Here is a 25,110-nt window from a genome sequence, read left to right as displayed (position 1 = left end):
ATGTATGAATTGTGAGAATTTTTTATATTAATTTATTGATTGATTGATTTCTTTTACAGCAGGGCCTCAGTCTGCCAGTGGGAAAATTGGCATCCTGTAGCGAATACTGTAAATATGGGCCATTGGCTAAATAAATTGGGTTATAAAATTCTGTTTTGATTACAGTAAGTTTAGATAGATATTCCATGCTTCCACTTTCTGTATTTCCACAACGTTAACTTCTACAAGTTGCAAGAAGAGATCCTTTGCAAATCTGATAAGACCCTATTTTTAAAGTTAGCTTATAGGCCGGTGTCGCTTATTTTAACCAAATGATAGGACAGAAAGAGGAATAATAATAATAATAATAACAACAACAATAATGTCCTGAATCTGCATTTTAAGTCAATTTCAACATGGAATTCTCCCCTTATCTGGGTCAGAAAATGGATGAGTGACAAATATGAGTATCTGAGGCCAGTTTTGCTTCTTTTGGATTAGAACTTTGAATCAGTATACACTTTAGTTACTAATATTATACTGCACACAAACATTTGTACATCGGAAACGTTGAAGAGATGTGTGACTAATCAGCCCAAGAGTCTTGAAAACGCATCAAGACAACAAATTATGTTTTACAGTCGAAATGTTGTTCTCACTAGAACTGAAATCATTTAATTTCTACTTAAATGCCCGAAAAATTTACAATTAAAACTACAATAAATGTTTTATACCTAGTCCCGCACAGTGACGTTTATCTGATTCCCTGTACTCACCGAGAGCATTCTGTGTCATATGGATGCATATCAAATGAAGTGAAAAGTAATGGAATACTCGCTTTTTTATTTATCCCTATGCATCGTGGTGCCCACACCATGATGAGACGCTGTTTCAATAAACCTTTTTATATATGTTCTTTACTGTTCTTCCTTTTTCTTCTTGCTTTATCATACTGACACACGAGAGAGAGAGAGAGAGAGAGAGAGAGAGAGAGAGAGTATGCAACAAAGTTCGCATAACTTTATCAGCTATTAACATTAATTGTACTTCTGTGTAATTTTATTTTTAACGCGTTATCCTATAACGATTGCAAACAAGGGCAAAAACTCTACTGATCTTACTCGATAATTATACCATACTGAATTAATAAGTTTATCTCGTAAAAACGGATCATATATATATCCTGGGTGGCTGAGGGTGTTTTAAGATATGTGTGTGTCTTTTGTGATATATATATATATATATATATATATATATATATATATATATATATATATATATATATATATATACGTTTGTGTGTGTACATACATACATACATACGTGTATTATTTACATATAGTCTTGGATAATTTTAATTATTGGGATATGGATTTTAGATATCAACAGATACAAAGGAAACAAACGTTTCAATACATATAATGACATTTTCTTAAATTCTACATTGTATCATATTGACCTACTACTTGCTAGGCAAGCTGACGTTTATAAAATTTGCAAACTCCTTATATATATTTAAACTTACTTTTAGTATTCAACCAGAAAATCAGTACAGTGCAGAAAGATTGAAAATATTATTTCTTTCATATATATATATATATATATATATATATATATATATATATATATATATATATATATATATATATATATATATATATATATATATAGATATATATATATATATATATATATATATATATATGTGAGAGAGAGAGAGAGAGAGAGAGAGAGATGGGGGGATTCGGAATGGTTTAAACAGACTCTAAATTACACTGATAAAATGTACATCAGTCCAATGGTTAACATGATAGATTTCTATCAAGCTGGTTGCCCTATTGTACCCTTGAGCAAGACTACCCTCATTGCCTAACAAAACCAAGCAGTCTTTTGCCAGAACACCATAATGTGAACTTAGGCCATCTAAATCAAATTCCTATGTGAAATTTGCCAATATAAGCCGATACACTTTAATGCAAACTTAGCCAATCTAAACCAAATATCTTAATGGAAACTTAGCCAAACACCTTAATGTGAACTTAGCCCATCTAAACCAATGTACCATAATGTGAACTTAGCCCATCTAAACCAAGAAAAGAATAATGTGATATTGGCTCATATAAACAAAAACACCTTAATGCTATCTTAGCCAATCTAAACCAACCGACTTAATTTATTTTTATAAAGAATACAAAGTGAAAATTTAAATACTTTTCAGCATTATAAATGAAATCACAAATAGTCCATGAAAAGTTATATGACAAGTCCAGAAGGGTAGTGTTCCAAATGAATGCCAGTGGTTTTCTGAATGAAGTCCAATTTTGAATGTGCTGATGTAATAACAATCTTGACGTGTGGCGATGATGTAATTTAGAATGTCCTTGAATGAATTCATAATAGTCCCAAAATAGCGATTTTTGATATTTGGACATTAGTATTGGGGTGTATGGACATATTTGTTTTGCTTATCAAAACGTTGGAAATCGCCGACACCATGCGGTATCGGCATAGGCTGCTTACTAGCCACAGGGGGCTCGTATCATTGCTTACAATGAAACTATCAGTCGTACATATAGTATAAAATGTATGACTGTCAGTTCAATTGTGAGCAACGATGCGAGCCCCTGTGCTTACTAGCCTGCCATGCAAACTTGACCGACCTTTCATCGAGATATACCTGCATGAAATCGAGAGAAATACGATTTATTTTCTCAGAAATAATTGCGAGTATAACATCATTTGTCGTTAATGAAGCTGACTGACGAAAGAAAACGACAACCTTGATGAAATTTGACACGGAACTCGCCATTGTATTACTATTCAAATGACTGCACAAATATGGCAACCTACATGTCAGTGACATCGGCGATCAAATAAGCTCTTGCTTCTTTACAGATTGAAACTGAAGGGATGTATTGTCGTAAGCAGAGCTCTCCCCTGTCTCTAATATATATATATATATATGTGTGTGTGTGTGTGTGTGTGTGTGTGTGTGTGTGTGCGTGTGTGTGTAATATATCTTTGTAACGACGAAGAGACAACCTATATTAGTCTTAAATTTGTACATACAAATGTCTACGGACATACCACGTTGAAAACACCGGTTCTCGTCCGAAAACCGAAGTTAAGCAAGGTCGGGCCCGGTTAGTACTTGGATGGGTGACCGCCTGGGAATACCGGGTGCTGTAGGCATTTTTTAAATTTTTTTTTGGTTCCATCCTCACTGTGAGGATATGCGATCATATATGGCCAATATTTCTTGTTCACAAATCTGGTGCAAATTTTTCAGTTTCCTCTACCTCCAGGATCGAAATGGGCCGCCTCGTATGCCGTCCAGATCCTCCAAATTTCTTCTGATATTCCGGATTCAGCCTATAGCGAATAATTGCAACGTATGCAATCGATGTCTTTCATTTTGGATACTTGTCTGTGGCATTTCTTATTCAATAATTGATAGATATATTTGGAATGTATTATTTTTAATTATTTTAATTTATTTACCTGTTTTTAGCAGGGCACCAGTCTATCAGTGTGAAACTTGGCATCCCTTAGCGAATACTTCGAATATGGGCCATTGACAAAATAAATTGGTGTATAAATCTCTGTTTTGATTACAGTAAGTTTGGATGGATGTTCCCTGCTTCCACTTCCTTGCACTTTCTGTGTTTCCACAACTTTAACGTTTCCGAGCTGCAAGACGATATCCGTTTCAAATCAGATTCGAGTCCGTCTTTAAAGGTAGCTCATAGGCTGATGTCGATTATTTACCTATTGAATTAGTCAGTTGATACAAGATAAATAATAATAATAATAATAATGCCCAAAAACAACAAAAATGAACTGAATCTTCGTTTAAATGCATTGTTATTTAAGTCCATTTGAAGGTGTAAACCTCCGGTTAAGCAACTAATGTCCGAGTCCGAAAATGCCTGAATTACAAATTTGAATAATGTATGAAGGCAGTTTATCTATATAAGTTTTAATAAGTACACTTTAATTACTAATTTTACACGGCACATAAACGTAAACGTCTGTACATCGGAAACGGTGAAGAGAGAAGCGAATATAAGTCTTAAATTTACACACACTTGTGTCTACGGCCATACCACGTTGAAAGCACCGGTTCTCGTCCGATCACCGAAGTTAAGCAACGTCGGGCCCGGTTAGTACTTGGATGGGTGACCGCCTGGGAATACCGGGTGCTGTAGACTCTAATTTTTTTTTTCTTTTATAACTAAAAACAGTTGAAGTTTTTCTTTCTTTCTTTTATTGTAACTAAATTTACTTTATTCAATATAAATAATAAATAGAGCAATTTCTCGACTTTCATTTTCTCTTTTTCCTTAACTTTCTTCAATAATTCGGATCCTAAAAAAATCAAGTATAGGACCTGAATATAGCAAATGTTGCTTTGCACTTCTCTGCTCTTGGTTTCGATCCTTACTACTGGAATATGCGATCATAGATGACCAGTATTTCTTATTAACAAATTCGGTTCAATTTATCCAGTTTCCTCTACTTTTACTACCACAACAAGCTGCCTCCTTTCACGTCGAAATACTTCCTTCAAGTTTCTTCTCATATATTCCTGGTGTAGTCTCTAGCGCAGAGTTGCAAAATATGCGATCAATGTCTTTCATTTTGGGTACTTATTTGTGGTATTTCTTATTCACTAATTGATTGATAAATATGGAATGTATGAATTGTGAGAATTTTTTATATTAATTTATTGATTGATTGATTTCTTTTACAGCAGGGCCTCAGTCTGCCAGTGGGAAAATTGGCATCCTGTAGCGAATACTGTAAATATGGGCCATTGGCTAAATAAATTGGGTTATAAAATTCTGTTTTGATTACAGTAAGTTTAGATAGATATTCCATGCTTCTACTTTCTGTATTTCCACAACGTTAACTTCTACAAGTTGCAAGAAGAGATCCTTTGCAAATCTGATAAGACCCTATTTTTAAAGTTAGCTTATAGGCCGGTGTCGCTTATTTTAACCAAATGATAGGACAGAAAGAGGAATAATAATAATAATAATAACAACAACAATAATGTCCTGAATCTGCATTTTAAGTCAATTTCAACATGGAATTCTCCCCTTATCTGGGTCAGAAAAAGGATGAGTGACAAATATGAGTATCTGAGGCCAGTTTTGCTTCTTTTGGATTAGAACTTTGAATCAGTATACACTTTAGTTACTAATATTATACTGCACACAAACATTTGTACATCGGAAACGTTGAAGAGATGTGTGACTAATCAGCCCAAGAGTCTTGAAAACGCATCAAGACAACAAATTATGTTTTACAGTCGAAATGTTGTTCTCACTAGAACTGAAATCATTTAATTTCTACTTAAATGCCCGAAAAATTTACAATTAAAACTACAATAAATGTTTTATACCTAGTCCCGCACAGTGACGTTTATCTGATTCCCTGTACTCACCGAGAGCATTCTGTGTCATATGGATGCATATCAAATGAAGTGAAAAGTAATGGAATACTCGCTTTTTTATTTATCCCTATGCATCGTGGTGCCCACACCATGATGAGACGCTGTTTCAATAAACCTTTTTATATATGTTCTTTACTGTTCTTCCTTTTTCTTCTTGCTTTATCATACTGACACACGAGAGAGAGAGAGAGAGAGAGAGAGAGAGAGTATGCAACAAAGTTCGCATAACTTTATCAGCTATTAACATTAATTGTACTTCTGTGTAATTTTATTTTTAACGCGTTATCCTATAACGATTGCAAACAAGGGCAAAAACTCTACTGATCTTACTCGATAATTATACCATACTGAATTAATAAGTTTATCTCGTAAAAACGGATCATATATATATCCTGGGTGGCTGAGGGTGTTTTAAGATATGTGTGTGTCTTTTGTGATATATATATATATATATATATATATATATATATATATATATATATATATATATATATATATATATATATACGTTTGTGTGTGTACATACATACATACATACGTGTATTATTTACATATAGTCTTGGATAATTTTAATTATTGGGATATGGATTTTAGATATCAACAGATACAAAGGAAACAAACGTTTCAATACATATAATGACATTTTCTTAAATTCTACATTGTATCATATTGACCTACTACTTGCTAGGCAAGCTGACTTTTATAAAATTTGCAAACTCCTTATATATATTTAAACTTACTTTTAGTATTCAACCAGAAAATCAGTACAGTGCAGAAAGATTGAAAATATTATTTCTTTCATATATATATATATATATATATATACATATATATATATATATATATATATATATATATATATATATATATATATATATATATATATATATATGTGAGAGAGAGAGAGAGAGAGAGAGAGATGGGGGGATTCGGAATGGTTTAAACAGACTCTAAATTACACTGATAAAATGTACATCAGTCCAATGGTTAACATGATAGATTTCTATCAAGCTGGTTGCCCTATTGTACCCTTGAGCAAGACTACCCTCATTGCCTAACAAAACCAAGCAGTCTTTTGCCAGAACACCATAATGTGAACTTAGGCCATCTAAATCAAATTCCTATGTGAAATTTGCCAATATAAGCCAATACACTTTAATGCAAACTTAGCCAATCTAAACCAAATATCTTAATGGAAACTTAGCCAAACACCTTAATGTGAACTTAGCCCATCTAAACCAATGTACCATAATGTGAACTTAGCCCATCTAAACCAAGAAAAGAATAATGTGATATTGGCTCATATAAACAAAAACACCTTAATGCTATCTTAGCCAATCTAAACCAACCGACTTAATTTATTTTTATAAAGAATACAAAGTGAAAATTTAAATACTTTTCAGCATTATAAATGAAATCACAAATAGTCCATGAAAAGTTATATGACAAGTCCAAAAGGGTAGTGTTCCAAATGAATGCCAGTGGTTTTCTGAATGAAGTCCAATTTTGAATGTGCTGATGTAATAACAATCTTGACGTGTGGCGATGATGTAATTTAGAATGTCCTTGAATGAATTCATAATAGTCCCAAAATAGCGATTTTTGATATTTGGACATTAGTATTGGGGTGTATGGACATATTTGTTTTGCTTATCAAAACGTTGGAAATCGCCGACACCATGCGGTATCGGCATAGGCTGCTTACTAGCCACAGGGGGCTCGTATCATTGCTTACAATGAAACTATCAGTCGTACATATAGTATAAAATGTATGACTGTCAGTTCAATTGTGAGCAACGATGCGAGCCCCTGTGCTTACTAGCCTGCCATGCAAACTTGACCGACCTTTCATCGAGATATACCTGCATGAAATCGAGAGAAATACGATTTATTTTCTCAGAAATAATTCCGAGTATAACATCATTTGTCGTTAATGAAGCTGACTGACGAAAGAAAACGACAACCTTGATGAAATTTGACACGGAACTCGCCATTGTATTACTATTCAAATGACTGCACAAATATGGCAACCTACATGTCAGTGACATCGGCGATCAAATAAGCTCTTGCTTCTTTACAGATTGAAACTGAAGGGATGTATTGTCGTAAGCAGAGCTCTCCCCTGTCTCTAATATATATATATATATATGTGTGTGTGTGTGTGTGTGTGTGTGTGTGTGTGCGTGTGTGTGTAATATATCTTTGTAACGACGAAGAGACAACCTATATTAGTCTTAAATTTGTACATACAAATGTCTACGGCCATACCACGTTGAAAACACCGGTTCTCGTCCGATCACCGAAGTTAAGCAAGGTCGGGCCCGGTTAGTACTTGGATGGGTGACCGCCTGGGAATACCGGGTGCTGTAGGCATTTTTTAAATTTTTTTTTGGTTCCATCCTCACTGTGAGGATATGCGATCATATATGGCCAATATTTCTTGTTCACAAATCTGGTGCAAATTTTTCAGTTTCCTCTACCTCCAGGATCGAAATGGGCCGCCTCGTATGCCGTCCAGATCCTCCAAATTTCTTCTGATATTCCGGATTCAGCCTATAGCGAATAATTGCAACGTATGCAATCGATGTCTTTCATTTTGGATACTTGTCTGTGGTATTTCTTATTCAATAATTGATAGATATATTTGGAATGTATTATTTTTAATTATTTTAATTTATTTACCTGTTTTTAGCAGGGCACCAGTCTATCAGTGTGAAACTTGGCATCCCTTAGCGAATACTTCGAATATGGGCCATTGACAAAATAAATTGGTGTATAAATCTCTGTTTTGATTACAGTAAGTTTGGATGGATGTTCCCTGCTTCCACTTCCTTGCACTTTCTGTGTTTCCACAACTTTAACGTTTCCGAGCTGCAAGACGATATCCGTTTCAAATCAGATTCGAGTCCGTCTTTAAAGGTAGCTCATAGGCTGATGTCGATTATTTACCTATTGAATTAGTCAGTTGATACAAGATAAATAATAATAATAATAATAATGCCCAAAAACAACAAAAATGAACTGAATCTTCGTTTAAATGCATTGTTATTTAAGTCCATTTGAAGGTGTAAACCTCCGGTTAAGCAACTAATGTCCGAGTCCGAAAATGCCTGAATTACAAATTTGAATAATGTATGAAGGCAGTTTATCTATATAAGTTTTAATAAGTACACTTTAATTACTAATTTTACACGGCACATAAACGTAAACGTCTGTACATCGGAAACGGTGAAGAGAGAAGCGAATATAAGTCTTAAATTTACACACACTTGTGTCTACGGCCATACCACGTTGAAAGCACCGGTTCTCGTCCGATCACCGAAGTTAAGCAACGTCGGGCCCGGTTAGTACTTGGATGGGTGACCGCCTGGGAATACCGGGTGCTGTAGACTCTAATTTTTTTTTTCTTTTATAACTAAAAACAGTTGAAGTTTTTCTTTCTTTCTTTTATTGTAACTAAATTTACTTTATTCAATATAAATAATAAATAGAGCAATTTCTCGACTTTCATTTTCTCTTTTTCCTTAACTTTCTTCAATAATTCGGATCCTAAAAAAATCAAGTATAGGACCTGAATATAGCAAATGTTGCTTTGCACTTCTCTGCTCTTGGTTTCGATCCTTACTACTGGAATATGCGATCATAGATGACCAGTATTTCTTATTAACAAATTCGGTTCAATTTATCCAGTTTCCTCTACTTTTACTACCACAACAAGCTGCCTCCTTTCACGTCGAAATACTTCCTTCAAGTTTCTTCTCATATATTCCTGGTGTAGTCTCTAGCGCAGAGTTGCAAAATATGCGATCAATGTCTTTCATTTTGGGTACTTATTTGTGGTATTTCTTATTCACTAATTGATTGATAAATATGGAATGTATGAATTGTGAGAATTTTTTATATTAATTTATTGATTGATTGATTTCTTTTACAGCAGGGCCTCAGTCTGCCAGTGGGAAAATTGGCATCCTGTAGCGAATACTGTAAATATGGGCCATTGGCTAAATAAATTGGGTTATAAAATTCTGTTTTGATTACAGTAAGTTTAGATAGATATTCCATGCTTCTACTTTCTGTATTTCCACAACGTTAACTTCTACAAGTTGCAAGAAGAGATCCTTTGCAAATCTGATAAGACCCTATTTTTAAAGTTAGCTTATAGGCCGGTGTCGCTTATTTTAACCAAATGATAGGACAGAAAGAGGAATAATAATAATAATAATAACAACAACAATAATGTCCTGAATCTGCATTTTAAGTCAATTTCAACATGGAATTCTCCCCTTATCTGGGTCAGAAAAAGGATGAGTGACAAATATGAGTATCTGAGGCCAGTTTTGCTTCTTTTGGATTAGAACTTTGAATCAGTATACACTTTAGTTACTAATATTATACTGCACACAAACATTTGTACATCGGAAACGTTGAAGAGATGTGTGACTAATCAGCCCAAGAGTCTTGAAAACGCATCAAGACAACAAATTATGTTTTACAGTCGAAATGTTGTTCTCACTAGAACTGAAATCATTTAATTTCTACTTAAATGAAAGAAAAATTTACAATTAAAACTACAATAAATGTTTTATACCTAGTCCCGCACAGTGACGTTTATCTGATTCCCTGTACTCACCGAGAGCATTCTGTGTCATATGGATGCATATCAAATGAAGTGAAAAGTAATGGAATACTCGCTTTTTTATTTATCCCTATGCATCGTGGTGCCCACACCATGATGAGACGCTGTTTCAATAAACCTTTTTATATATGTTCTTTACTGTTCTTCCTTTTTCTTCTTGCTTTATCATACTGACACACGAGAGAGAGAGAGAGAGAGAGAGAGAGAGAGTATGCAACAAAGTTCGCATAACTTTATCAGCTATTAACATTAATTGTACTTCTGTGTAATTTTATTTTTAACGCGTTATCCTATAACGATTGCAAACAAGGGCAAAAACTCTACTGATCTTACTCGATAATTATACCATACTGAATTAATAAGTTTATCTCGTAAAAACGGATCATATATATATCCTGGGTGGCTGAGGGTGTTTTAAGATATGTGTGTGTCTTTTGTGATATATATATATATATAGATATATATATATATATATATATATACGTTTGTGTGTGTACATACATACATACATACGTGTATTATTTACATATAGTCTTGGATAATTTTAATTATTGGGATATGGATTTTAGATATCAACAGATACAAAGGAAACAAACGTTTCAATACATATAATGACATTTTCTTAAATTCTACATTGTATCATATTGACCTACTACTTGCTAGGCAAGCTGACTTTTATAAAATTTGCAAACTCCTTATATATATTTAAACTTACTTTTAGTATTCAACCAGAAAATCAGTACAGTGCAGAAAGATTGAAAATATTATTTCTTTCATATATATATATATATATATATACATATATATATATATATATATATATATATATATATATATATATATATATATATATATATATATATATATGTGAGAGAGAGAGAGAGAGAGAGAGAGATGGGGGGATTCGGAATGGTTTAAACAGACTCTAAATTACACTGATAAAATGTACATCAGTCCAATGGTTAACATGATAGATTTCTATCAAGCTGGTTGCCCTATTGTACCCTTGAGCAAGACTACCCTCATTGCCTAACAAAACCAAGCAGTCTTTTGCCAGAACACCATAATGTGAACTTAGGCCATCTAAATCAAATTCCTATGTGAAATTTGCCAATATAAGCCAATACACTTTAATGCAAACTTAGCCAATCTAAACCAAATATCTTAATGGAAACTTAGCCAAACACCTTAATGTGAACTTAGCCCATCTAAACCAATGTACCATAATGTGAACTTAGCCCATCTAAACCAAGAAAAGAATAATGTGATATTGGCTCATATAAACAAAAACACCTTAATGCTATCTTAGCCAATCTAAACCAACCGACTTAATTTATTTTTATAAAGAATACAAAGTGAAAATTTAAATACTTTTCAGCATTATAAATGAAATCACAAATAGTCCATGAAAAGTTATATGACAAGTCCAAAAGGGTAGTGTTCCAAATGAATGCCAGTGGTTTTCTGAATGAAGTCCAATTTTGAATGTGCTGATGTAATAACAATCTTGACGTGTGGCGATGATGTAATTTAGAATGTCCTTGAATGAATTCATAATAGTCCCAAAATAGCGATTTTTGATATTTGGACATTAGTATTGGGGTGTATGGACATATTTGTTTTGCTTATCAAAACGTTGGAAATCGCCGACACCATGCGGTATCGGCATAGGCTGCTTACTAGCCACAGGGGGCTCGTATCATTGCTTACAATGAAACTATCAGTCGTACATATAGTATAAAATGTATGACTGTCAGTTCAATTGTGAGCAACGATGCGAGCCCCTGTGCTTACTAGCCTGCCATGCAAACTTGACCGACCTTTCATCGAGATATACCTGCATGAAATCGAGAGAAATACGATTTATTTTCTCAGAAATAATTCCGAGTATAACATCATTTGTCGTTAATGAAGCTGACTGACGAAAGAAAACGACAACCTTGATGAAATTTGACACGGAACTCGCCATTGTATTACTATTCAAATGACTGCACAAATATGGCAACCTACATGTCAGTGACATCGGCGATCAAATAAGCTCTTGCTTCTTTACAGATTGAAACTGAAGGGATGTATTGTCGTAAGCAGAGCTCTCCCCTGTCTCTAATATATATATATATATATGTGTGTGTGTGTGTGTGTGTGTGTGTGTGTGTGCGTGTGTGTGTAATATATCTTTGTAACGACGAAGAGACAACCTATATTAGTCTTAAATTTGTACATACAAATGTCTACGGCCATACCACGTTGAAAACACCGGTTCTCGTCCGATCACCGAAGTTAAGCAAGGTCGGGCCCGGTTAGTACTTGGATGGGTGACCGCCTGGGAATACCGGGTGCTGTAGGCATTTTTTAAATTTTTTTTTGGTTCCATCCTCACTGTGAGGATATGCGATCATATATGGCCAATATTTCTTGTTCACAAATCTGGTGCAAATTTTTCAGTTTCCTCTACCTCCAGGATCGAAATGGGCCGCCTCGTATGCCGTCCAGATCCTCCAAATTTCTTCTGATATTCCGGATTCAGCCTATAGCGAATAATTGCAACGTATGCAATCGATGTCTTTCATTTTGGATACTTGTCTGTGGTATTTCTTATTCAATAATTGATAGATATATTTGGAATGTATTATTTTTAATTATTTTAATTTATTTACCTGTTTTTAGCAGGGCACCAGTCTATCAGTGTGAAACTTGGCATCCCTTAGCGAATACTTCGAATATGGGCCATTGACAAAATAAATTGGTGTATAAATCTCTGTTTTGATTACAGTAAGTTTGGATGGATGTTCCCTGCTTCCACTTCCTTGCACTTTCTGTGTTTCCACAACTTTAACGTTTCCGAGCTGCAAGACGATATCCGTTTCAAATCAGATTCGAGTCCGTCTTTAAAGGTAGCTCATAGGCTGATGTCGATTATTTACCTATTGAATTAGTCAGTTGATACAAGATAAATAATAATAATAATAATAATAATGCCCAAAAACAACAAAAATGAACTGAATCTTCGTTTAAATGCATTGTTATTTAAGTCCATTTGAAGGTGTAAACCTCCGGTTAAGCAACTAATGTCCGAGTCCGAAAATGCCTGAATTACAAATTTGAATAATGTATGAAGGCAGTTTATCTATATAAGTTTTAATAAGTACACTTTAATTACTAATTTTACACGGCACATAAACGTAAACGTCTGTACATCGGAAACGGTGAAGAGAGAAGCGAATATAAGTCTTAAATTTACACACACTTGTGTCTACGGCCATACCACGTTGAAAGCACCGGTTCTCGTCCGATCACCGAAGTTAAGCAACGTCGGGCCCGGTTAGTACTTGGATGGGTGACCGCCTGGGAATACCGGGTGCTGTAGACTCTAATTTTTTTTTTTCTTTTATAACTAAAAACAGTTGAAGTTTTTCTTTCTTTCTTTTATTGTAACTAAATTTACTTTATTCAATATAAATAATAAATAGAGCAATTTCTCGACTTTCATTTTCTCTTTTTCCTTAACTTTCTTCAATAATTCGGATCCTAAAAAAATCAAGTATAGGACCTGAATATAGCAAATGTTGCTTTGCACTTCTCTGCTCTTGGTTTCGATCCTTACTACTGGAATATGCGATCATAGATGACCAGTATTTCTTATTAACAAATTCGGTTCAATTTATCCAGTTTCCTCTACTTTTACTACCACAACAAGCTGCCTCCTTTCACGTCGAAATACTTCCTTCAAGTTTCTTCTCATATATTCCTGGTGTAGTCTCTAGCGCAGAGTTGCAAAATATGCGATCAATGTCTTTCATTTTGGGTACTTATTTGTGGTATTTCTTATTCACTAATTGATTGATAAATATGGAATGTATGAATTGTGAGAATTTTTTATATTAATTTATTGATTGATTGATTTCTTTTACAGCAGGGCCTCAGTCTGCCAGTGGGAAAATTGGCATCCTGTAGCGAATACTGTAAATATGGGCCATTGGCTAAATAAATTGGGTTATAAAATTCTGTTTTGATTACAGTAAGTTTAGATAGATATTCCATGCTTCCACTTTCTGTATTTCCACAACGTTAACTTCTACAAGTTGCAAGAAGAGATCCTTTGCAAATCTGATAAGACCCTATTTTTAAAGTTAGCTTATAGGCCGGTGTCGCTTATTTTAACCAAATGATAGGACAGAAAGAGGAATAATAATAATAATAATAACAACAACAATAATGTCCTGAATCTGCATTTTAAGTCAATTTCAACATGGAATTCTCCCCTTATCTGGGTCAGAAAATGGATGAGTGACAAATATGAGTATCTGAGGCCAGTTTTGCTTCTTTTGGATTAGAACTTTGAATCAGTATACACTTTAGTTACTAATATTATACTGCACACAAACATTTGTACATCGGAAACGTTGAAGAGATGTGTGACTAATCAGCCCAAGAGTCTTGAAAACGCATCAAGACAACAAATTATGTTTTACAGTCGAAATGTTGTTCTCACTAGAACTGAAATCATTTAATTTCTACTTAAATGCCCGAAAAATTTACAATTAAAACTACAATAAATGTTTTATACCTAGTCCCGCACAGTGACGTTTATCTGATTCCCTGTACTCACCGAGAGCATTCTGTGTCATATGGATGCATATCAAATGAAGTGAAAAGTAATGGAATACTCGCTTTTTTATTTATCCCTATGCATCGTGGTGCCCACACCATGATGAGACGCTGTTTCAATAAACCTTTTTATATATGTTCTTTACTGTTCTTCCTTTTTCTTCTTGCTTTATCATACTGACACACGAGAGAGAGAGAGAGAGAGAGAGAGAGAGAGAGAGAGTATGCAACAAAGTTCGCATAACTTTATCAGCTATTAACATTAATTGTACTTCTGTGTAATTTTATTTTTAACGCGTTATCCTATAACGATTGCAAACAAGGGCAAAAACTCTACTGATCTTACTCGATAATTATACCATACTGAATTAATAAGTTTATCTCGTAAAAACGGATCATATATATATCCTGGGTGGCTGAGGGTGTTTTAAGATATGTGTGTGTCTTTTGTGATATATATATATATATATATATATATATATATATATATATATATATATATATATACGTTTGTGTGTGTACATACATACATACATACGTGTATTATTTACATATAGTCTTGGATAATTTTAATTATTGGGATATGGATTTTAGATATCAACAGATACAAAGGAAACAAACGTTTCAATACATATAATGACATTTTCTTAAATTCTACATTGTATCATATTGACCTACTACTTGCTAGGCAAGCTGACTTTTATAAAATTTGCAAACTCCTTATATATATTTAAACTTACTTTTAGTATTCAACCAGAAAATCAGTACAGTGCAGAAAGATTGAAAATATTATTTCTTTCATATATATATATATATATATATATATATATATATATATATATATATATATATATATATATATATATATATATATATATATATATATGTGAGAGAGAGAGAGAGAGAGAGAGAGAGAGAGATGGGGGGATTCGGAATGGTTTAAACAGACTCTAAATTACACTGATAAAATGTACATCAGTCCAATGGTTAACATGATAGATTTCTATCAAGCTGGTTGCCCTATTGTACCCTTGAGCAAGACTACCCTCATTGCCTAACAAAACCAAGCAGTCTTTTGCCAGAACACCATAATGTGAACTTAGGCCATCTAAATCAAATTCCTATGTGAAATTTGCCAATATAAGCCAATACACTTTAATGCAAACTTAGCCAATCTAAACCAAATATCTTAATGGAAACTTAGCCAAACACCTTAATGTGAACTTAGCCCATCTAAACCAATGTACCATAATGTGAACTTAGCCCATCTAAACCAAGAAAAGAATAATGTGATATTGGCTCATATAAACAAAAACACCTTAATGCTATCTTAGCCAATCTAAACCAACCGACTTAATTTATTTTTATAAAGAATACAAAGTGAAAATTTAAATACTTTTCAGCATTATAAATGAAATCACAAATAGTCCATGAAAAGTTATATGACAAGTCCAAAAGGGTAGTGTTCCAAATGAATGCCAGTGGTTTTCTGAATGAAGTCCAATTTTGAATGTGCTGATGTAATAACAATCTTGACGTGTGGCGATGATGTAATTTAGAATGTCCTTGAATGAATTCATAATAGTCCCAAAATAGCGATTTTTGATATTTGGACATTAGTATTGGGGTGTATGGACATATTTGTTTTGCTTATCAAAACGTTGGAAATCGCCGACACCATGCGGTATCGGCATAGGCTGCTTACTAGCCACAGGGGGCTCGTATCATTGCTTACAATGAAACTATCAGTCGTACATATAGTATAAAATGTATGACTGTCAGTTCAATTGTGAGCAACGATGCGAGCCCCTGTGCTTACTAGCCTGCCATGCAAACTTGACCGACCTTTCATCGAGATATACCTGCATGAAATCGAGAGAAATACGATTTATTTTCTCAGAAATAATTCCGAGTATAACATCATTTGTCGTTAATGAAGCTGACTGACGAAAGAAAACGACAACCTTGATGAAATTTGACACGGAACTCGCCATTGTATTACTATTCAAATGACTGCACAAATATGGCAACCTACATGTCAGTGACATCGGCGATCAAATAAGCTCTTGCTTCTTTACAGATTGAAACTGAAGGGATGTATTGTCGTAAGCAGAGCTCTCCCCTGTCTCTAATATATATATATATATATGTGTGTGTGTGTGTGTGTGTGTGTGTGTGTGTGCGTGTGTGTGTAATATATCTTTGTAACGACGAAGAGACAACCTATATTAGTCTTAAATTTGTACATACAAATGTCTACGGCCATACCACGTTGAAAACACCGGTTCTCGTCCGATCACCGAAGTTAAGCAAGGTCGGGCCCGGTTAGTACTTGGATGGGTGACCGCCTGGGAATACCGGGTGCTGTAGGCATTTTTTAAATTTTTTTTTGGTTCCATCCTCACTGTGAGGATATGCGATCATATATGGCCAATATTTCTTGTTCACAAATCTGGTGCAAATTTTTCAGTTTCCTCTACCTCCAGGATCGAAATGGGCCGCCTCGTATGCCGTCCAGATCCTCCAAATTTCTTCTGATATTCCGGATTCAGCCTATAGCGAATAATTGCAACGTATGCAATCGATGTCTTTCATTTTGGATACTTGTCTGTGGTATTTCTTATTCAATAATTGATAGATATATTTGGAATGTATTATTTTTAATTATTTTAATTTATTTACCTGTTTTTAGCAGGGCACCAGTCTATCAGTGTGAAACTTGGCATCCCTTAGCGAATACTTCGAATATGGGCCATTGACAAAATAAATTGGTGTATAAATCTCTGTTTTGATTACAGTAAGTTTGGATGGATGTTCCCTGCTTCCACTTCCTTGCACTTTCTGTGTTTCCACAACTTTAACGTTTCCGAGCTGCAAGACGATATCCGTTTCAAATCAGATTCGAGTCCGTCTTTAAAGGTAGCTCATAGGCTGATGTCGATTATTTACCTATTGAATTAGTCAGTTGATACAAGATAAATAATAATAATAATAATAATAATGCCCAAAAACAACAAAAATGAACTGAATCTTCGTTTAAATGCATTGTTATTTAAGTCCATTTGAAGGTGTAAACCTCCGGTTAAGCAACTAATGTCCGAGTCCGAAAATGCCTGAATTACAAATTTGAATAATGTATGAAGGCAGTTTATCTATATAAGTTTTAATAAGTACACTTTAATTACTAATTTTACACGGCACATAAACGTAAACGTCTGTACATCGGAAACGGTGAAGAGAGAAGCGAATATAAGTCTTAAATTTACACACACTTGTGTCTACGGCCATACCACGTTGAAAGCACCGGTTCTCGTCCGATCACCGAAGTTAAGCAACGTCGGGCCCGGTTAGTACTTGGATGGGTGACCGCCTGGGAATACCGGGTGCTGTAGACTCTAATTTTTTTTTTCTTTTATAACTAAAAACAGTTGAAGTTTTTCTTTCTTTCTTTTATTGTAACTAAATTTACTTTATTCAATATAAATAATAAATAGAGCAATTTCTCGACTTTCATTTTCTCTTTTTCCTTAACTTTCTTCAATAATTCGGATCCTAAAAAAATCAAGTATAGGACCTGAATATAGCAAATGTTGCTTTGCACTTCTCTGCTCTTGGTTTCGATCCTTACTACTGGAATATGCGATCATAGATGACCAGTATTTCTTATTAACAAATTCGGTTCAATTTATCCAGTTTCCTCTACTTTTACTACCACAACAAGCTGCCTCCTTTCACGTCGAAATACTTCCTTCAAGTTTCTTCTCATATATTCCTGGTGTAGTCTCTAGCGCAGAGTTGCAAAATATGCGATCAATGTCTTTCATTTTGGGTACTTATTTGTGGTATTTCTTATTCACTAATTGATTGATAAATATGGAATGTATGAATTGTGAGAATTTTTTATATTAATTTATTGATTGATTGATTTCTTTTACAGCAGGGCCTCAGTCTGCCAGTGGGAAAATTGGCATCCTGTAGCGAATACTGTAAATATGGGCCATTGGCTAAATAAATTGGGTTATAAAATTCTGTTTTGATTACAGTAAGTTTAGATAGATATTCCATGCTTCTACTTTCTGTATTTCCACAACGTTAACTTCTACAAGTTGCAAGAAGAGATCCTTTGCAAATCTGATAAGACCCTATTTTTAAAGTTAGCTTATAGGCCGGTGTCGCTTATTTTAACCAAATGATAGGACAGAAAGAGGAATAATAATAATAATAATAACAACAACAATAATGTCCTGAATCTGCATTTTAAGTCAATTTCAACATGGAATTCTCCCCTTATCTGGGTCAGAAAATGGATGAGTGACAAATATGAGTATCTGAGGCCAGTTTTGCTTCTTTTGGATTAGAACTTTGAATCAGTATACACTTTAGTTACTAATATTATACTGCACACAAACATTTGTACATCGGAAACGTTGAAGAGATGTGTGACTAATCAGCCCAAGAGTCTTGAAAACGCATCAAGACAACAAATTATGTTTTACAGTCGAAATGTTGTTCTCACTAGAACTGAAATCATTTAATTTCTACTTAAATGCCCGAAAAATTTACAATTAAAACTACAATAAATGTTTTATACCTAGTCCCGCACAGTGACGTTTATCTGATTCCCTGTACTCACCGAGAGCATTCTGTGTCATATGGATGCATATCAAATGAAGTGAAAAGTAATGGAATACTCGCTTTTTTATTTATCCCTATGCATCGTGGTGCCCACACCATGATGAGACGCTGTTTCAATAAACCTTTTTATATATGTTCTTTACTGTTCTTCCTTTTTCTTCTTGCTTTATCATACTGACACACGAGAGAGAGAGAGAGAGAGAGAGAGAGAGAGAGAGAGTATGCAACAAAGTTCGCATAACTTTATCAGCTATTAACATTAATTGTACTTCTGTGTAATTTTATTTTTAACGCGTTATCCTATAACGATTGCAAACAAGGGCAAAAACTCTACTGATCTTACTCGATAATTATACCATACTGAATTAATAAGTTTATCTCGTAAAAACGGATCATATATATATCCTGGGTGGCTGAGGGTGTTTTAAGATATGTGTGTGTCTTTTGTGATATATATATATATATATATATATATATATATATATATATATATATATATATATATATATATATATATATATATATATATATACGTTTGTGTGTGTACATACATACATACATACGTGTATTATTTACATATAGTCTTGGATAATTTTAATTATTGGGATATGGATTTTAGATATCAACAGATACAAAGGAAACAAACGTTTCAATACATATAATGACATTTTCTTAAATTCTACATTGTATCATATTGACCTACTACTTGCTAGGCAAGCTGACTTTTATAAAATTTGCAAACTCCTTATATATATTTAAACTTACTTTTAGTATTCAACCAGAAAATCAGTACAGTGCAGAAAGATTGAAAATATTATTTCTTTCATATATATATATATATATATATATATATATATATATATATATATATATATATATATATATATATATATATATATATATATGAGAGAGAGAGAGAGATGGGGGGATTCGGAATGGTTTAAACAGACTCTAAATTACACTGATAAAATGTACATCAGTCCAATGGTTAACATGATAGATTTCTATCAAGCTGGTTGCCCTATTGTACCCTTGAGCAAGACTACCCTCATTGCCTAATAAAACCAAGCAGTCTTTTGCCAGAACACCATAATGTGAACTTAGGCCATCTAAATCAAATTCCTATGTGAAATTTGCCAATATAAGCCTATACACTTTAATGCAAACTTAGCCAATCTGAACCAAATATCTTAATGGAAACTTAGCCAAACACCTTAATGTGAACTTAGCCCATCTAAACCAATGTACCATAATGTGAACTTAGCCCATCTAAACCAAGAAAAGAATAATGTGATATTGGCTCATATAAACAAAAGCACCTTAATGCTATCTTAGCCAATCTAAACCAACCGACTTAATTTATTTTTATAAAGAATACAAAGTGAAAATTTAAATACTTTTCAGCATTATAAATGAAATCACAAATAGTCCATGAAAAGTTATATGACAAGTCCAAAAGGGTAGTGTTCCAAATGAATGCCAGTGGTTTTCTGAATGAAGTCCAATTTTGAATGTGCTGATGTAATAACAATCTTGACGTGTGGCGATGATGTAATTTAGAATGTCCTTGAATGAATTCATAATAGTCCCAAAATAGCGATTTTTGATATTTGGACATTAGTATTGGGGTGTATGGACATATTTGTTTTGCTTATCAAAACGTTGGAAATCGCCGACACCATGCGGTATCGGCATAGGCTGCTTACTAGCCACAGGGGGCTCGTATCATTGCTTACAATGAAACTATCAGTCGTACATATAGTATAAAATGTATGACTGTCAGTTCAATTGTGAGCAACGATGCGAGCCCCTGTGCTTACTAGCCTGCCATGCAAACTTGACCGACCTTTCATCGAGATATACCTGCATGAAATCGAGAGAAATACGATTTATTTTCTCAGAAATAATTCCGAGTATAACATCATTTGTCGTTAATGAAGCTGACTGACGAAAGAAAACGACAACCTTGATGAAATTTGACACGGAACTCGCCATTGTATTACTATTCAAATGACTGCACAAATATGGCAACCTACATGTCAGTGACATCGGCGATCAAATAATCTCTTGCTTCTTTACAGATTGAAACTGAAGGGATGTATTGTCGTAAGCAGAGCTCTCCCCTGTCTCTAATATATATATATGTGTGTGTGTGTGTGTGTGTGTGTGTGTGTGTGTGTGTGCGTGTGTGTGTAATATATCTTTGTAACGACGAAGAGACAACCTATATTAGTCTTAAATTTGTACATACAAATGTCTACGGCCATACCACGTTGAAAACACCGGTTCTCGTCCGATCACCGAAGTTAAGCAAGGTCGGGCCCGGTTAGTACTTGGATGGGTGACCGCCTGGGAATACCGGGTGCTGTAGGCATTTTTTAAATTTTTTTTTGGTTCCATCCTCACTGTGAGGATATGCGATCATATATGGCCAATATTTCTTGTTCACAAATCTGGTGCAAATTTTTCAGTTTCCTCTACCTCCAGGATCGAAATGGGCCGCCTCGTATGCCGTCCAGATCCTCCAAATTTCTTCTGATATTCCGGATTCAGCCTATAGCGAATAATTGCAACGTATGCAATCGATGTCTTTCATTTTGGATACTTGTCTGTGGTATTTCTTATTCAATAATTGATAGATATATTTGGAATGTATTATTTTTAATTATTTTAATTTATTTACCTGTTTTTAGCAGGGCACCAGTCTATCAGTGTGAAACTTGGCATCCCTTAGCGAATACTTCGAATATGGGCCATTGACAAAATAAATTGGTGTATAAATCTCTGTTTTGATTACAGTAAGTTTGGATGGATGTTCCCTGCTTCCACTTCCTTGCACTTTCTGTGTTTCCACAACTTTAACGTTTCCGAGCTGCAAGACGATATCCGTTTCAAATCAGATTCGAGTCCGTCTTTAAAGGTAGCTCATAGGCTGATGTCGATTATTTACCTATTGAATTAGTCAGTTGATACAAGATAAATAATAATAATAATAATAATAATGCCCAAAAACAACAAAAATGAACTGAATCTTCGTTTAAATGCATTGTTATTTAAGTCCATTTGAAGGTGTAAACCTCCGGTTAAGCAACTAATGTCCGAGTCCGAAAATGCCTGAATTACAAATTTGAATAATGTATGAAGGCAGTTTATCTATATAAGTTTTAATAAGTACACTTTAATTACTAATTTTACACGGCACATAAACGTAAACGTCTGTACATCGGAAACGGTGAAGAGAGAAGCGAATATAAGTCTTAAATTTACACACACTTGTGTCTACGGCCATACCACGTTGAAAGCACCGGTTCTCGTCCGATCACCGAAGTTAAGCAACGTCGGGCCCGGTTAGTACTTGGATGGGTGACCGCCTGGGAATACCGGGTGCTGTAGACTCTAATTTTTTTTTTTCTTTTATAACTAAAAACAGTTGAAGTTTTTCTTTCTTTCTTTTATTGTAACTAAATTTACTTTATTCAATATAAATAATAAATAGAGCAATTTCTCGACTTTCATTTTCTCTTTTTCCTTAACTTTCTTCAATAATTCGGATCCTAAAAAAATCAAGTATAGGACCTGAATATAGCAAATGTTGCTTTGCACTTCTCTGCTCTTGGTTTCGATCCTTACTACTGGAATATGCGATCATAGATGACCAGTATTTCTTATTAACAAATTCGGTTCAATTTATCCAGTTTCCTCTACTTTTACTACCACAACAAGCTGCCTCCTTTCACGTCGAAATACTTCCTTCAAGTTTCTTCTCATATATTCCTGGTGTAGTCTCTAGCGCAGAGTTGCAAAATATGCGATCAATGTCTTTCATTTTGGGTACTTATTTGTGGTATTTCTTATTCACTAATTGATTGATAAATATGGAATGTATGAATTGTGAGAATTTTTTATATTAATTTATTGATTGATTGATTTCTTTTACAGCAGGGCCTCAGTCTGCCAGTGGGAAAATTGGCATCCTGTAGCGAATACTGTAAATATGGGCCATTGGCTAAATAAATTGGGTTATAAAATTCTGTTTTGATTACAGTAAGTTTAGATAGATATTCCATGCTTCCACTTTCTGTATTTCCACAACGTTAACTTCTACAAGTTGCAAGAAGAGATCCTTTGCAAATCTGATAAGACCCTATTTTTAAAGTTAGCTTATAGGCCGGTGTCGCTTATTTTAACCAAATGATAGGACAGAAAGAGGAATAATAATAATAATAATAACAACAACAATAATGTCCTGAATCTGCATTTTAAGTCAATTTCAACATGGAATTCTCCCCTTATCTGGGTCAGAAAATGGATGAGTGACAAATATGAGTATCTGAGGCCAGTTTTGCTTCTTTTGGATTAGAACTTTGAATCAGTATACACTTTAGTTACTAATATTATACTGCACACAAACATTTGTACATCGGAAACGTTGAAGAGATGTGTGACTAATCAGCCCAAGAGTCTTGAAAACGCATCAAGACAACAAATTATGTTTTACAGTCGAAATGTTGTTCTCACTAGAACTGAAATCATTTAATTTCTACTTAAATGCCCGAAAAATTTACAATTAAAACTACAATAAATGTTTTATACCTAGTCCCGCACAGTGACGTTTATCTGATTCCCTGTACTCACCGAGAGCATTCTGTGTCATATGGATGCATATCAAATGAAGTGAAAAGTAATGGAATACTCGCTTTTTTATTTATCCCTATGCATCGTGGTGCCCACACCATGATGAGACGCTGTTTCAATAAACCTTTTTATATATGTTCTTTACTGTTCTTCCTTTTTCTTCTTGCTTTATCATACTGACACACGAGAGAGAGAGAGAGAGAGAGAGAGAGAGAGAGTATGCAACAAAGTTCGCATAACTTTATCAGCTATTAACATTAATTGTACTTCTGTGTAATTTTATTTTTAACGCGTTATCCTATAACGATTGCAAACAAGGGCAAAAACTCTACTGATCTTACTCGATAATTATACCATACTGAATTAATAAGTTTATCTCGTAAAAACGGATCATATATATATCCTGGGTGGCTGAGGGTGTTTTAAGATATGTGTGTGTCTTTTGTGATATATATATATATATATATATATATATATATATATATATATATATATATATATATATATACGTTTGTGTGTGTACATACATACATACATACGTGTATTATTTACATATAGTCTTGGATAATTTTAATTATTGGGATATGGATTTTAGATATCAACAGATACAAAGGAAACAAACGTTTCAATACATATAATGACATTTTCTTAAATTCTACATTGTATCATATTGACCTACTACTTGCTAGGCAAGCTGACTTTTATAAAATTTGCAAACTCCTTATATATATTTAAACTTACTTTTAGTATTCAACCAGAAAATCAGTACAGTGCAGAAAGATTGAAAATATTATTTCTTTCATATATATATATATATATATATATATATATATATATATATATATATATATATATATATGAGAGAGAGAGAGAGATGGGGGGATTCGGAATGGTTTAAACAGACTCTAAATTACACTGATAAAATGTACATCAGTCCAATGGTTAACATGATAGATTTCTATCAAGCTGGTTGCCCTATTGTACCCTTGAGCAAGACTACCCTCATTGCCTAATAAAACCAAGCAGTCTTTTGCCAGAACACCATAATGTGAACTTAGGCCATCTAAATCAAATTCCTATGTGAAATTTGCCAATATAAGCCTATACACTTTAATGCAAACTTAGCCAATCTGAACCAAATATCTTAATGGAAACTTAG

General features: G+C 33.9%; 10 non-coding genes across 10 annotated transcripts; all 10 read left to right on the top strand.

The window, feature by feature from the left end:
• The first annotated feature begins 3,052 nt into the window (after positions 1-3,052).
• LOC149770365 (5S ribosomal RNA) lies at positions 3,053-3,171 on the top strand. The gene has a single exon (XR_016418906.1). It is a non-coding gene; the product is annotated as a 5S ribosomal RNA (ribosomal RNA).
• Positions 3,172-4,071: 900 nt separating this feature from the next.
• On the top strand, positions 4,072-4,190 carry LOC149770364 (5S ribosomal RNA). Its single transcript, XR_016418861.1, has one exon. It is a non-coding gene; the product is annotated as a 5S ribosomal RNA (ribosomal RNA).
• A 3,501-nt stretch (positions 4,191-7,691) lies between these two features.
• Positions 7,692-7,810, top strand: LOC149770363 (5S ribosomal RNA). Its single transcript, XR_016418812.1, has one exon. It is a non-coding gene; the product is annotated as a 5S ribosomal RNA (ribosomal RNA).
• Positions 7,811-8,710: 900 nt separating this feature from the next.
• Positions 8,711-8,829, top strand: LOC149770362 (5S ribosomal RNA). The gene has a single exon (XR_016418850.1). It is a non-coding gene; the product is annotated as a 5S ribosomal RNA (ribosomal RNA).
• A 3,473-nt stretch (positions 8,830-12,302) lies between these two features.
• Positions 12,303-12,421, top strand: LOC149770361 (5S ribosomal RNA). Its single transcript, XR_016418811.1, has one exon. It is a non-coding gene; the product is annotated as a 5S ribosomal RNA (ribosomal RNA).
• Positions 12,422-13,324: 903 nt separating this feature from the next.
• On the top strand, positions 13,325-13,443 carry LOC149770360 (5S ribosomal RNA). The gene has a single exon (XR_016418839.1). It is a non-coding gene; the product is annotated as a 5S ribosomal RNA (ribosomal RNA).
• Positions 13,444-16,935: 3,492 nt separating this feature from the next.
• On the top strand, positions 16,936-17,054 carry LOC149770359 (5S ribosomal RNA). Its single transcript, XR_016418810.1, has one exon. It is a non-coding gene; the product is annotated as a 5S ribosomal RNA (ribosomal RNA).
• Positions 17,055-17,957: 903 nt separating this feature from the next.
• Positions 17,958-18,076, top strand: LOC149770358 (5S ribosomal RNA). The gene has a single exon (XR_016418827.1). It is a non-coding gene; the product is annotated as a 5S ribosomal RNA (ribosomal RNA).
• Positions 18,077-21,571: 3,495 nt separating this feature from the next.
• On the top strand, positions 21,572-21,690 carry LOC149770357 (5S ribosomal RNA). The gene has a single exon (XR_016418809.1). It is a non-coding gene; the product is annotated as a 5S ribosomal RNA (ribosomal RNA).
• A 903-nt stretch (positions 21,691-22,593) lies between these two features.
• On the top strand, positions 22,594-22,712 carry LOC149770356 (5S ribosomal RNA). The gene has a single exon (XR_016418816.1). It is a non-coding gene; the product is annotated as a 5S ribosomal RNA (ribosomal RNA).
• The last annotated feature ends 2,398 nt before the right edge of the window (positions 22,713-25,110 follow it).

The sequence above is a fragment of the Sinohyriopsis cumingii genome, unplaced genomic scaffold (genome assembly GCF_028554795.1).
Source record: "Sinohyriopsis cumingii isolate HCF-2022 unplaced genomic scaffold, ASM2855479v2 utg002479l, whole genome shotgun sequence".
NCBI lineage: Eukaryota > Metazoa > Mollusca > Bivalvia > Unionida > Unionidae > Sinohyriopsis > Sinohyriopsis cumingii.
Note: the sequence above shows the minus strand (reverse complement) of the source record. Positions and strands in the feature narration are given on the sequence as shown.